Source organism: Urocampus carinirostris, chromosome 18 (assembly GCF_059441175.1).
Source record: "Urocampus carinirostris isolate Australia breed hairy pipefish chromosome 18, RoL_Ucar_1.0, whole genome shotgun sequence".
Taxonomy (NCBI): domain Eukaryota; kingdom Metazoa; phylum Chordata; class Actinopteri; order Syngnathiformes; family Syngnathidae; genus Urocampus; species Urocampus carinirostris.
The window spans coordinates 13,563,315-13,575,665 of record NC_142366.1 but is presented as its reverse complement, the minus strand read 5'-3'; the positions used below and the strand labels follow the sequence as shown (position 1 = coordinate 13,575,665).

Genomic DNA, 12,351 nt, shown 5'->3' with positions numbered 1-12,351 from the left:
CTCCCTCTGTCTCTCCCTCTCTCCCTCTGCTTTTTTCTCTCATTCACTCTCTTTCTCCCCCTTCTCTTCTCTTTCTTTCTTTCTCTTCCTCTTTTGATCTCTTTCTCTCTTTCTGTTCCTCTCTCTTTTTCTTTTTCTCAAACTCTCTCTCTCTCTCTCTCTCTCCCCCCTGTCTCTACCCCTCTCACTCCCCATTCTCTCACCCTTACGCCCCCTCGTTTTCCTCTCTCTTTTTCTTGGTTTCCTGAGTTTTGTTTGGATGAACAATTTAAAAGGTTAATTTAGGTCGAACAATAAAAGCTAAACTTCCGCTCAGGTAGAAAATTTGTACCTTGAGCAAGGATGACACTTGACTGCATGAATATGTACACACTTTGTTTCAGTTTAGAGTAGATTGCCTCCATTTCCACGAATATCCTAAGTGAAGTGGGCAATTCTTGAAGAGAGGAGTGGGATGGCCATGATTAGTGTAGCGGTTTGTGTGTCTGTGAGTGTACAGTTAAAAAAAGTGACCCGCAACGGCACAGCTGCACTAGAGGGCTTGCAGGCCACAAAAAGAGGGGGGCAAATACAAACTGTGCATACCAAATCGGAAATAAGTAACAGGAGTACCGGGGGCGTGTTAGTGGATGTCCGTTTTTGCCATATATATATATATATATATATATATATATATATATATATATATATATATATATATATATATATATATATATATATATATATATATATATATATATATATATATATATATATATATATATATATATGTTCATTTTACCTCTGAAAAGTGATTGGTCCCAGGGACTCGCATGCTCAAAAATCTATGGCTCCCAACAGAGATCTATGAGTTCCCAAAATTTTGTGTTATCGGGGTTGAAATTGTAAATCGGCGACAAATAAATAATATAAATCTATATATTCATTCAGTTTTAATCATCGCAGTTTATTGGTAATACAAATCAGTTATCACTTCAAGATTTTTCAGTTCACAACAATATTGTACATTATACAAGATATCATTGCTGAAATAATTATATTAATCTATATTTTCATTCCGTTTTAATCATCACAGTTAATTGGTAACACCAAGCAGTTATCACCTCAAATTTTTCAGTTCATATATTCTTCGTGGTTTGCTCTCCCGCCATAGTTGTAATGCCTTCTCAAGGTTCAATCCATTATCATCCTCCTCATAGCATAACCAGGAATATAATTTAGTCAATTTTGGCAGAAACGTCCTTTTCTTGCTAGTATTCTTTTGTTTATTTTCTTTCGTCGAATCGTTCGCTTCAAAACACATGTTTTCCTTGCCTTCGCGGTCTTCTGAAGAATTTCTCCGCCGTTTTTTCGTGCCGGAATTATTGCCGTTGTTACCACTTTCTGTGTTATGTTTTGACTTATTACCGACACTGAAGAAATTACCAATTTTTTGTTGTTTTTTCGTTTGCCGAGATCTCGTTTGCCGAGATCGGCGCAAGACCAAAACAACAATGGCGGATGGCGGCTCTGCCTGACGAAAAGTTTGGAGTGCGGTAAATCTTTGTTAAAAAAAAAAAAGTAATCGGGTAATAATGACAATTTGGTGTCAAAAACGTTGCGTCATTATTACCCGATTACTTTTTCTTCTTTTTTTTAACAAAGATTTACTGCACTCCATACTTTTCGTCAGGCAGATCCGCCATCCGCCATTGTTGTTTTGGTCTCGCGCCGATCTCGGCAAACGAGATCTCGGCGAATGAGATCTCGGCAAACGAGATCTCGGCAAACGAAAAAACAGTTGGTATTAGGTGCAAATCAACAAAAAATTTGTAATTTCTTCAGTGTCAGTTCCCTGCTGTTCCTGTAAACATCATTCTTCACTAGGTTGCATTGACCTCGCCCCACAGCTCAGCCAATGAATATATTTTGCATTTAAATGTGATTTGTATTTGATTGTACAAAATCCTTTATAGTCAAATGTATAAAATCCTTCAATGAGGATGAGTAGAAGGGCAGCACGGCGGCGCAGTGGTTAACGCGTGTGCAGTACAGTTCTAAGGTCTTGGGAACCTCCTGTGTGGGTTCAAATCCAGCTACCGGACTTCCTGTGCGGAGTTTGTATGTTCTCCCTGTGCTTGCGTGGGTTTCCTCCGAGCACTCCGGTTTCCTCCCACATTCCAAAGACATGCATTTCAGGTGGATTGGCAGGTCCAAATTGTCCCTAGGTGTGAATGAGCGAGCGAGTTGTCTGTCCCTGTGTGCCCTGCAATTGGCTGGCAACCAGTTCAGGGTGTCCCCTGCCCACTGCCCTATGATTGCTGGGATGGGCTCCAGCACCCCGGCAACCCTACTGAGGATAAGCAGAGCAGCTAATGAGATGAGATGAGGTCAGTCGAATTAATGTGTTTCAAGTTGTGAAAAATGGGGAAGGCAACTTTTCAGAAGACATGGTATCTGCTAACTTTTTGTCATGAGTTTCAGACACTGATATATAAATATGGTTAAAGTTAAAGTTTGCAGTCGCTAAAGTGGATGTCTGTTTTTGAGGAGGAGGGTGTGCAAAAGGAGGGTTATAGGATCCAGTCCCCCGCATTGTTAAGGTCCCGCCTCCCGCTTTGGGGAATGGGAGGACTGGGAAGGCGTTGCAGGAAAAAAAGAGGAGGGAGCAAAGAGGGGGTTTGGAATTGTTTGAGAGCTCAGTCATCCAAAAAGCTCTTTTCAGTGTGCGAAGCTTTTTTTCGGGGAGCGCACAAGAGAAAATGTCGCCGCAGTAAATTTTCAAGCAACAACAACAAGCCGTGAAGAATAACGGGAGGAAAATCTTTTTCTTTTCCTTCGTTGAAAGAGGACTACTCGCTTCGAGGACAAAAAAAGAAGAGGCGCTAGCGCTAACTCGAGCTGTTTCGGTGAGTTTGAATTAAAATAGACGTGGAATAGATGCTGAAGTTCTAGTTATTTGAGTTAAAGTTTCAGTATGTTGCTAGTTGATCGGTTACCGTGGTAAGGTTTGTGTTGCGTTTAACCTCACTTATGCATCCTATTGCTGACTTTTTGGGGGGACAAACTAAACGCAATACGGGTTATATTGTGCTTTAAATACGTGTTTTCTCCATTTTTTAACAGAAAGTAAAATCAGCAAATTGATTCACTACTTTTCTACTTCCGTCAGTGCTTTGGGGGTCTTTTTCTCGCTCTGCTTGTGTGATTTTCTTTTAACCCCCATGACGAGAAAGTAACGAGTCGCTGACTGTTTTGTGGTTGTTATTGTGTGTTTTTTGACGATTTACTCCGTTGTACAGGCCGCAGCCTGGGGTATAAACTTTGCTAGGTCGGCGTACCCCCACATGTTTGGTGGACCTCTCCGGAGTGTTGTTTAGTCCCAGCGTGCAGTGAACGCACCGTTGCCCCGTAGAGCTCTGTTTTGAGCGTGTGGTGTTTGTAAAAGTGGGAAATTTGGTATTCTATAGTAAACTGTAAAACTGTTTCGAATCTGTTATCACTCAACTAACTGTTAACTCGGCGAATTATTGATCATAGCTATGTAAATAGTGAAATCTAGTCCCACTTGTAGCTTGCGACTGTCTCCTGAGATGCTAGCCAATAAAAACGCGTCCTATGTATCACGTGTTGACCAAAAACTTCAGTGTATTTTCCATGCTTTCACTGTTGCTTCCTAAGGATTAGAAATTCTGTTATAGGATTCAAGTCATGTTTATTTGTATTGGCCTTAAACACAAAATAAGCTCAAAAGGATGCACAGACCACTATTACAACATCCCGTGATCTGAAACCTACAGATAATAGTTCTTAATCACTTTATCGGGTCTAACTATAGGGACACAGTTGCTATCCTCTGCAAAGAACCCCCGATGTAATTGTGGCAAACTAACAGTCACTAGTTTCTGCAAAAACGCACTAATATTATGGCCACCAACTAAGGATGTCCTGTCATGCTGAGATTTTTGAGTTTTTTTATTGACTACCTTCCTCTTCCATATCAGGGGATTGTGTAATTGTGGCCTGTGCAGACCTAGGAGACGTTTTGTGATCAAGGGCTATACAAATAACTTGACTTGGCTTGATCTTCAACAGCCCAGGTGGAACTATTATTTTAGATTTTTTACTCGCCAGAAAAATGAAGATCAAAGATGAGAATTTGACATTTTTTGTAAACGTGGGTGTGACGGAGATGACTACTCGTGATTTTTTTCCATCGAGCGGTCCAGAACTGAATTCGTGTGGGACAGGTTCCAGCTCACCCACACAACTAATGAGCACGAAGACTTTGGAAAATGCTCGGATGGAATTGGCGAGTCTTTGTGTTGTTCTTGATCGGTTCTGACAAGTGCGGCTGCTCTGAATTGGATTTACTGGTTCTGATGAGCTGCCCATGGAAAAAAAAAATAACAGAAAAAAAGATTGTGGAAGAAAATTAAATCACTGTTTCTTGTTTTGTCTCACTTGATTATCGAATCAAAATATATTTGTACAGCATGTTTCAGACAAAAAATTGTAACTTAAAATGCTCCAAAATAAGATTCAATGTATAACAAGTAAGTACAGTAGAAGACACAGGATATGTCACTAGCTTTACTTGAAGAAATAACAAGTAAGACTGCTGTATATGTTGGAATACTAACTACTTCTAACTTAACGAAACACTAAAAGGGGACACAAGGAACACACACGTAAATAAAACATCAACATAATGTACCAACACCAATCAGCTCTATCAGAACCAAACATTAATGAAAGACACCACTAGGAAAGAAGATTGCCATGCTGACAAGTCCATAAAATATAAAGAAGGTACACTAACTAAATCTTAATAAATACAAACCCCAAAAGGAAGGAAATGCAGAGTATTTTGGAACACAAACTAGTTCTACCTGAACAAAACATGGGAGTCAATGTGGACTATCTTGGAATACGAACTAGTTTTTACTGAACAAAACGGTAACACTAAATCAAGAGGACACATATTACAAACTCATGTTGGTAGAACTACGTAATGTTCCAACACCAATTTCGAAACATGAAATTTAGATGACAAAAGAAAGGCTTTTTTCCCACAGACTGAACTATGAGAGTGCCATGATGACAAGGACATCAAATATGATGCAGGGACATTTAACTAGATCTAACTTGACAAAAACATGAAAGAAAATGCAAGATAGATCGTAACACAAACTACTACCTGAACAAAACACGAAAGGAAGACACCACAGAATATGTTGGAATACTAACTAGTTCTAACTGAACAAAACACTAAAAGGTGACACAAGTAACATACACACATGTAGATAAAACATCAACATAATGTAGCAACACCAACCAGCTCTAACAGAACAAAACATTAACAAAAGACGCCACAAGGAAAGAGGTGTGCCATGCTGATGAGTCCATGAAATAGAACGAGTGTACTAACTACATCTAAATAAATACAAACCTTGAAAGTATGTAATGCAGAGTATGTTGGAACACAAACTAATTCTACCAAAACAAAACATGAAAGTCAATGTGGAATATCTTGGAACACGAACTAGTTTTAACTGAACAAAACAGTAACACTAAATCAAGAGGACACACAGTATAAACTCACGTAAGTTAAACTACATAATGTTCCAACACCATTTTCGAAACATGAAAGTTAAATGACAAAAGAAAAGTTGATTTTTTTTTTTTTTATTTTTTTTTACACGGATGGAACAACACAAGTCCCATGATGACGAGACCATCAAATATAGTACAGGGACATTTAGATCTAACTTGACAAAAACATAAAAGAAAATGCAGGATATGTTGTAACGTAAACCTGAACAAAACGCAAAAGGAAGACATCACAGAACATGTTGGAATACTAACCAGGCCTAACTGAACAAAACACAAAATCAAAAGGATCCAAAGAACATACGGGCTCACAGATAGAACATCTATATAATTTTCCAACACCAACCAGCTTTAACAGAACAAAACAAAGAATTATGAAAACCATCACCATTTAACTTTTGATATTTTTGTAAATAAAGTTTGAGCATTTTATTTTGTATCATGTATCAAACGCATTACCTCTAAATTTAATCTAATTGAGTTAACTATTGTCTTTTCCAATGGTCTTTATGATTGATACAGTTGACAAGTGCTTTAATCGTTCAACATCGGCTTGTAACAATTGGATATTGTAATGTATTACTATTTGCCTGAATTTATTACCTTATCTTTTACCAAAACAAAAAATATGCAGTTGAGAATTTCCGTCCCTCGTTAGCTTTAGCATATCAAGCATTTGTTTAACTTTAACTTGAAAGAAACATCTCCTTATAGACCATATTGGCCGGAACAATGTAATTTCACTATAAGAACCACTCAGACATATGTATTCAAGCCCTTGCGATGTCGTTAGCATTAGCATATTTAGCGCCCGTTTATATATATATTTTTTTCACTGTTGCCAAGCTAAGTTTGTTTGGGGTTTTTGCACGTTATTGGCCATCGTGCAAAAACAAACTGCAAGTGGAATATAGCTTATGTTCAAGGGACTATTTTTGTTTGTTGTATAAGCGTTGAAGACATTTTGCTATATTAACATTTAGCATGTTAGCACTTTACTTTGCTTTATGTTCGCATCCCAACTGCTTAAATGTTAGCGTTTCAATTGAAATAATAAGACTCATTTTGTTTCATATGTATTTCTCCCATTTCAGTTATTTGTCCGTGTCACTATATAAATATTGGTTAGCATGCTAACATCCTTATAGTTTAACGTGTTACTTATTTCTAAACATCTCACATTATATATTTTAAGTTAATCGTCTCTTCCAATTTGTTGGCTATTATATTTTTTGCCATTTTTTTGTCCGTGCTTCAATTTTAATGTAGATTAGAAATAAATTAGCATTCATTTCTTGTTCTAAAGGCACATATACCTTTAACAACAAAAATACCTTTTTTTGCACTTTATATATAAAGTATCTTGCATATTTGCAGGTGTATAGCATACATTTGTATTTATGTTTGTTTATTGCTAAGCTATTAGACAAACTTTTGGAGTACTTAATGGTTTTACAATATAGAATGTTTTGTTGTGCGCTATTATTCTATCTATTTAAATCTTGAATATTTGTACGAAGGAGAGAAAATTTAAAGTTTAAAAAAAAAAATCCAATTTATTGAAAACATAATCGCAAGATTGATTGATTATTAAAATAATCGTTCGTCGGAGCCCTACTTGTCATGCTAACTTTTTCAGTTTTAGCGAGTTTCTCATGTTTAGGCCTCCTACGTTATATAGTTTAAGATAATGAGTACTTCCATTTTTATTATTTTTTTCGGGGGGGGGGGGTTCTGTCCTCATTATAATGTAAATGTACGTTAGCATGCTAACTTTTTCAGAGTTTTGCATTTTTAAACATCCTATATTTTCTATTTTAAGCTAATCAACACTTCAATTCTGTGTGTTATTATTTTGAAACGTTGTGTTTCTTTTTTTTTTTTTAATGAAACTTTATTGCTTGTTTTTTGTCATTTCGACATGGTAGAAGGCCTACAAGCTCAAGTCTGCCCACCCCCGTTGTAACACGGGCGACAAAAGAGGAAAAAAGAAATCTCTTTCCTCGAGGGCTCGCTTTCATCCCTGACAGCGGGATGCCCGAGCAGCCAAAACACGTTTTTGGGGTGTTCCATCATGGCGGTCGGGGCTCACCTGTGTGGTCCTTCTAGACAGGAACAAATTGAATGCCTTTGATGTGCTCTTTATACAGTAGAACCCCGGGACACGACATTAATTCATTCAGAGGTCGGGAGCGCAAAAGTGAAATTGACATATAAACCTATGATAAGTAGGTAATTTATTCTGAACCCCTGGAACCCCAGATAAAAAGAAAATAGTATATTGTAATTACTGCTTATGTGTAAAATATGTAATATATGTAATGGAAAACTGAAATTTTATGTACATTAGCTGGTACAATGGAGTTAGTAGATGGATGCAGACAGGGGAAGAGACCGCCGATTACAATTAAAACTGACTTTAAACCTTTCACTTTTATTGACTGTCATCCCCTTAGAATAATTATTTTCTTTAAACGCCTCTTTATTTAAAAAAAAAACAGGAGCTTCTTTTTGTTACCTTTTGGTGCAAAAGGCTACCAGTTTGATACTGATTTCTTAAATCCCAACATATCATGTTCTTACTATGTAGTTGCTATGTTATAACGGGCTTGTGATGTTTAGTAGTAGAGTTAAATTATGTGTAGTCAACCACTAAACCATTATTCCAGTTAGAAATCCGAGTTCCTAGAAACCCAAAATGACCCGTGGGCACCAGGTTGGAAACTCCTGCAGTATTGTATCGCTAACTTGTCAAACTGAACTGAACAGATAAAGGCATTGTGGGAGGGAGTTCAGCCAGTAAGAGAAACCTTGACAGAAACGGTAAGCAGAACCGTATGTTATGACGTCGATCAATAGCAGGCATGCATCTTAGAGACGTAACTTGCGCATTCATGCGCACAAACACCAGTTTAATATATTTGCTTCTTCTATGAGCATCACTGTAAGTCTTGAGACCCATAGTGAATAAATACAGTACAAAATAATATAGTATTGTATCGTAAAGTTTTTCCAAAGCCCACGAGAATCTGAACTGATTGAAAAGAAAGGCATTGTGGGATAAAGTTCAGCCAGTAATATATCGGCATTTTTCATGATGCCGTGACTCAAACCAATCCTGTATCAGCATGTTATGACGTCGACCTATAGCAGACAAGACTTCTTCGAGATTTCATTTTTCGTCCCCACGAATACCACAAACGTTGAAGTTTTTTGAGCATGGGTAATAGTTTGGTGTTGATATCTTTAATGGGAAAAACTTCCATTTTAATCCCAACTCTAAAGTGAAAACGTCATAAACTGGGGTCGCCGCATCCCGGAGGTTTTAGTCTCTGTTAAATCAAAAACTAACAAGTCATCGGAGCTCGACTTACCTTTCAATGAGGCAGATTGTATCGCTACATACCGGCACACCTGAGCAAGCAGGTGGCCTCATCTGCCCCTCCCGTTCACCCCTGATCCCCGCTGTCATTAAGTATCGCTTGATGGAATGCAAGAGTCAAAAAAAAAAAGAAAAAGGCACTTCTGAAGCTAATTGAACATGCCGCCATCCAATGGCCAGAAATCCCTTTTCCGCTTCAGGTACCTCTGAGAGCCATGTGCATACTTTTTCCCACGCTTTTCCGAATCCTTTGAGCTAGAACTAATTGGCTTCCGATATCGAGGCTCTGAAATTGTGAGCTATCCGTTGGGGGTCCTCAAAATATAAATATGTGTAGTTTTTTAAAGATTTAAGTCTGCGGAAATATATGAAAAAATACTCCGCTGAACCATAGCCTAAAGCGATTTTAATATGTTATGTATTTATTCGTGTGTAATGCACGTCTCGACCATAATCCATTCCAGAACCCTGTTCGAAAAGCGATCTGTTCGAACACAGAAATCATTTTTCCCCTTACAAATAATGTAAATCGTCTTAATCCGTTCCAACACCCTGAATGTTTACCTTTGTTTACCTTTAAGACACAAATAACATAAATGTAACCCAGGCTAATCGTACGTTCGCGTTAGCGTAATCTTCCGTACGAAAGAAAAATAAAAAAAGGATAAAGAAAATAATTCTGAATAGGATTTTTAACCTTTGTGGTGGTCAGCAGAAGGCGCAGATGGACGGTGAGAGGGATGGAGGAGGAAGGAGAATTATTGTTTGGAAGGAGAGTCCCCTTCCATAAAAACTTCGGGGAGCTCTTCTGTCTGAGGGGTGCTCACATGTTCAAATCTCTTTGCTACGGATGACTCGGCTACAGGATGTTCTTTTCTCTTAAAATATCTATTCAATGACACTTGCTTCTGCCTTCTTTTCAGCACTTTTCGGAAGTGGTTCATGACGGTGTCATTAAAGTCATGATGACTCTGGTGGCTGCAGCTTCATCGGTGTGGTGAAATTCTGTAACTCGGCCCATTTGCTACACATTTGTTTAATCTCGGACATCCCCTAGTGTATTTGAGGTGCAATTGCACCTGAGAAAATTAAAAGGAGTAAAAAAATGTGATGTGAAACATCCACCCCGGCGTTCGAACTCCGATTGTTGTTCGAACAACGTAGCAAGAATTTCTCGAATTTTTTGTTCGGACTCCGATTTGAGAGTCGTTCGAAAACCGAGGTTCCATTGTATTTGAAAAGTATCAATGACCACAATCGCAAAACATTGGATGCGACGGGAATCAAACCCAGGTCGCAATCGGTGACAGCACTGAATTCTTACCACCTGACCAGTGTTTTAAATGACATACGAAAAGGCGTTCAGATGTATCTCAATATCACGCTATTTTTGTTCAGGGTACCAGAGACCGATGTTAGAGAATGAAGAAAACAGAAATTTATTCTGAAAGATGTAAATGAATGCAAAAAAGAACGACGAGGGTAACGACTTTTAGGTGACACTGACTTTGAAGGGCATGAACTAAATACATTCTTAATTTTATGTTGGTCGTAGTTGTCCAAAAATGATTGGAATCATAGTCGCATGTACAGTACAGTCGCTGCCATACTCACGAACGAGATAAGTGGCGAAGGATCGTTCGTAAGTTAAATGTATTCGTAAGTTGCTCTAGTGCTATATTTTGTATTTTTATGGTTTATATAAGTATGTTTAGGGCTTGTATAAGTAACCTTTATTGTTTTGTCCTAAAAAAATAAACATTTTATAAAATAATATGCTCTATAAAGATGAATAAAGTTAAGTTTAACTTACTTTTGGGAGATGAGCTTCAAGAGTTAGGTTACTTCCTCTTCTGTGGTAAAAAGTGGCTGAAAAAAAGCGATCCAACCATTTTCTCAACCGCATCAAGCTTTCTTACTCCACTTTCATTTCAAAAGAAATGACTCATCTCTTCTTTACACTGTACACCAACCATATTGAATGGATGCACGAGGTATCAAACAATAAAAATCAAAGTTCTTAGCGCACTGGAGACACATGAACTAGGAAGAGGAGGCTGGATTTCTTCTTCGGGGGTGGATGCTGGGTGAGCTCTCACAGCGCCACATGCCAGTAGCGGCAGAAAGAAGCACTACAGTATTATCCTGTACTCGGAAAAAGTGCACGATACAAAATCCAACTTCAGCAAGTCCGGATATTTTTCGACTTGCCGTTTTTTTTTTTTTCGTATCTACTGTTTTTTGTAACCTGAATCTCCTTAAGTCGGGAGCGTCTGTATTCAAAAACGTTTAGTTTTAGCTGAGAAAAAGTGAAATAAAATTTGTATTTACCAATTTTAAAAATTAAGGGTGTACATTGTACACAAATAAATACAGTATTGATAAATGATACTGTATCAACTGTTCTGCCTTTGAGTAACAGAGTGGTTTTCCACTCGTGGATGATATGTTAACTGTTTGTTGTTCAAATTAATTTTAGTGGTGAGACCAGAGATGTCATCATGTTAATTTATGTTCTATGAATTAAATTATTTTATTTTTTATCCAACCATAGATGTCATTGTAGTTTTAAATCCATTCGCCTTATGGTCCAGTGCGCTTTATATACGAACAATGTTTTTGGGAGCGTGCGCTTTATTGTGCGGAAAATACGATATATTTCTTTAATTAGGATTATATGCCGTCTTCATCAAATATTCTCCCTTGATATGTTTTCCGTACGCCCTATAGTCCTGTGCGCCTTTTATATGAAAAATATATATTAAAAGACTATTTTTTGAGTGTGCGCCTTCTAATCCAGTGCAGAAAATACTGCATGTTTCTTGAATTAGGGTTATGTGGTGACTTTGTAAAATATTCTCCCCATTAATGTCCTGACCCCCCTGCGCTAACGAAGCTAGTCCCCTCAAACTCGCGTTCAAACACAACAATTGTAAGGTTCTAAGTGCTTGTTTGCTCACCGATTCACTCCAATAGTCCAGTGAGTGTGTGTAGACAAACAGTGTGTGTAAAGCAGATGTTTGGACAGAGATTACACAGTGTTGTTAGCGACACGCTAATAGCTCATTCGCACACATTTGTTTAACCTTGTCGTTCGGATGAATTATTGTGTTATAAAATGCCTGCATATCGACTTTCAAGGGCGCCGATCCAACCGATAATCAAACGCAGGCTGGCAGCTTGATCCGAGGCCGGTAAAAATCTTCGGTTAGGGGTTAGCGAGACCCGTTTTTTCCGTTTTGTTCTCCTGTCAGTCTGCTAGCATATGGTTTAAGAGCAAGCATTGTAACATACGTTGATGTATTGTTATATTTCTGAATATAATTATTATTTTTTATCATGGTTTTACCTTTGTGATGTTAGCTTATTCTTTGCTA

General features: G+C 37.9%; 1 protein-coding gene across 1 annotated transcript in view; it reads left to right on the top strand.

Annotated features, from left to right (window-relative positions):
• Positions 1 to 2,625: 2,625 nt before the first annotated feature.
• The window catches only part of boc (BOC cell adhesion associated, oncogene regulated), a 51,965-nt gene continuing 42,239 nt past the window's right edge, over positions 2,626 to 12,351 (top strand). The window contains exon 1 of the mRNA XM_088322469.1: positions 2,626 to 2,888. The gene's annotated coding sequence lies outside the window, so the exon portion shown is untranslated. The remainder of the gene's footprint in view (positions 2,889 to 12,351) is intronic.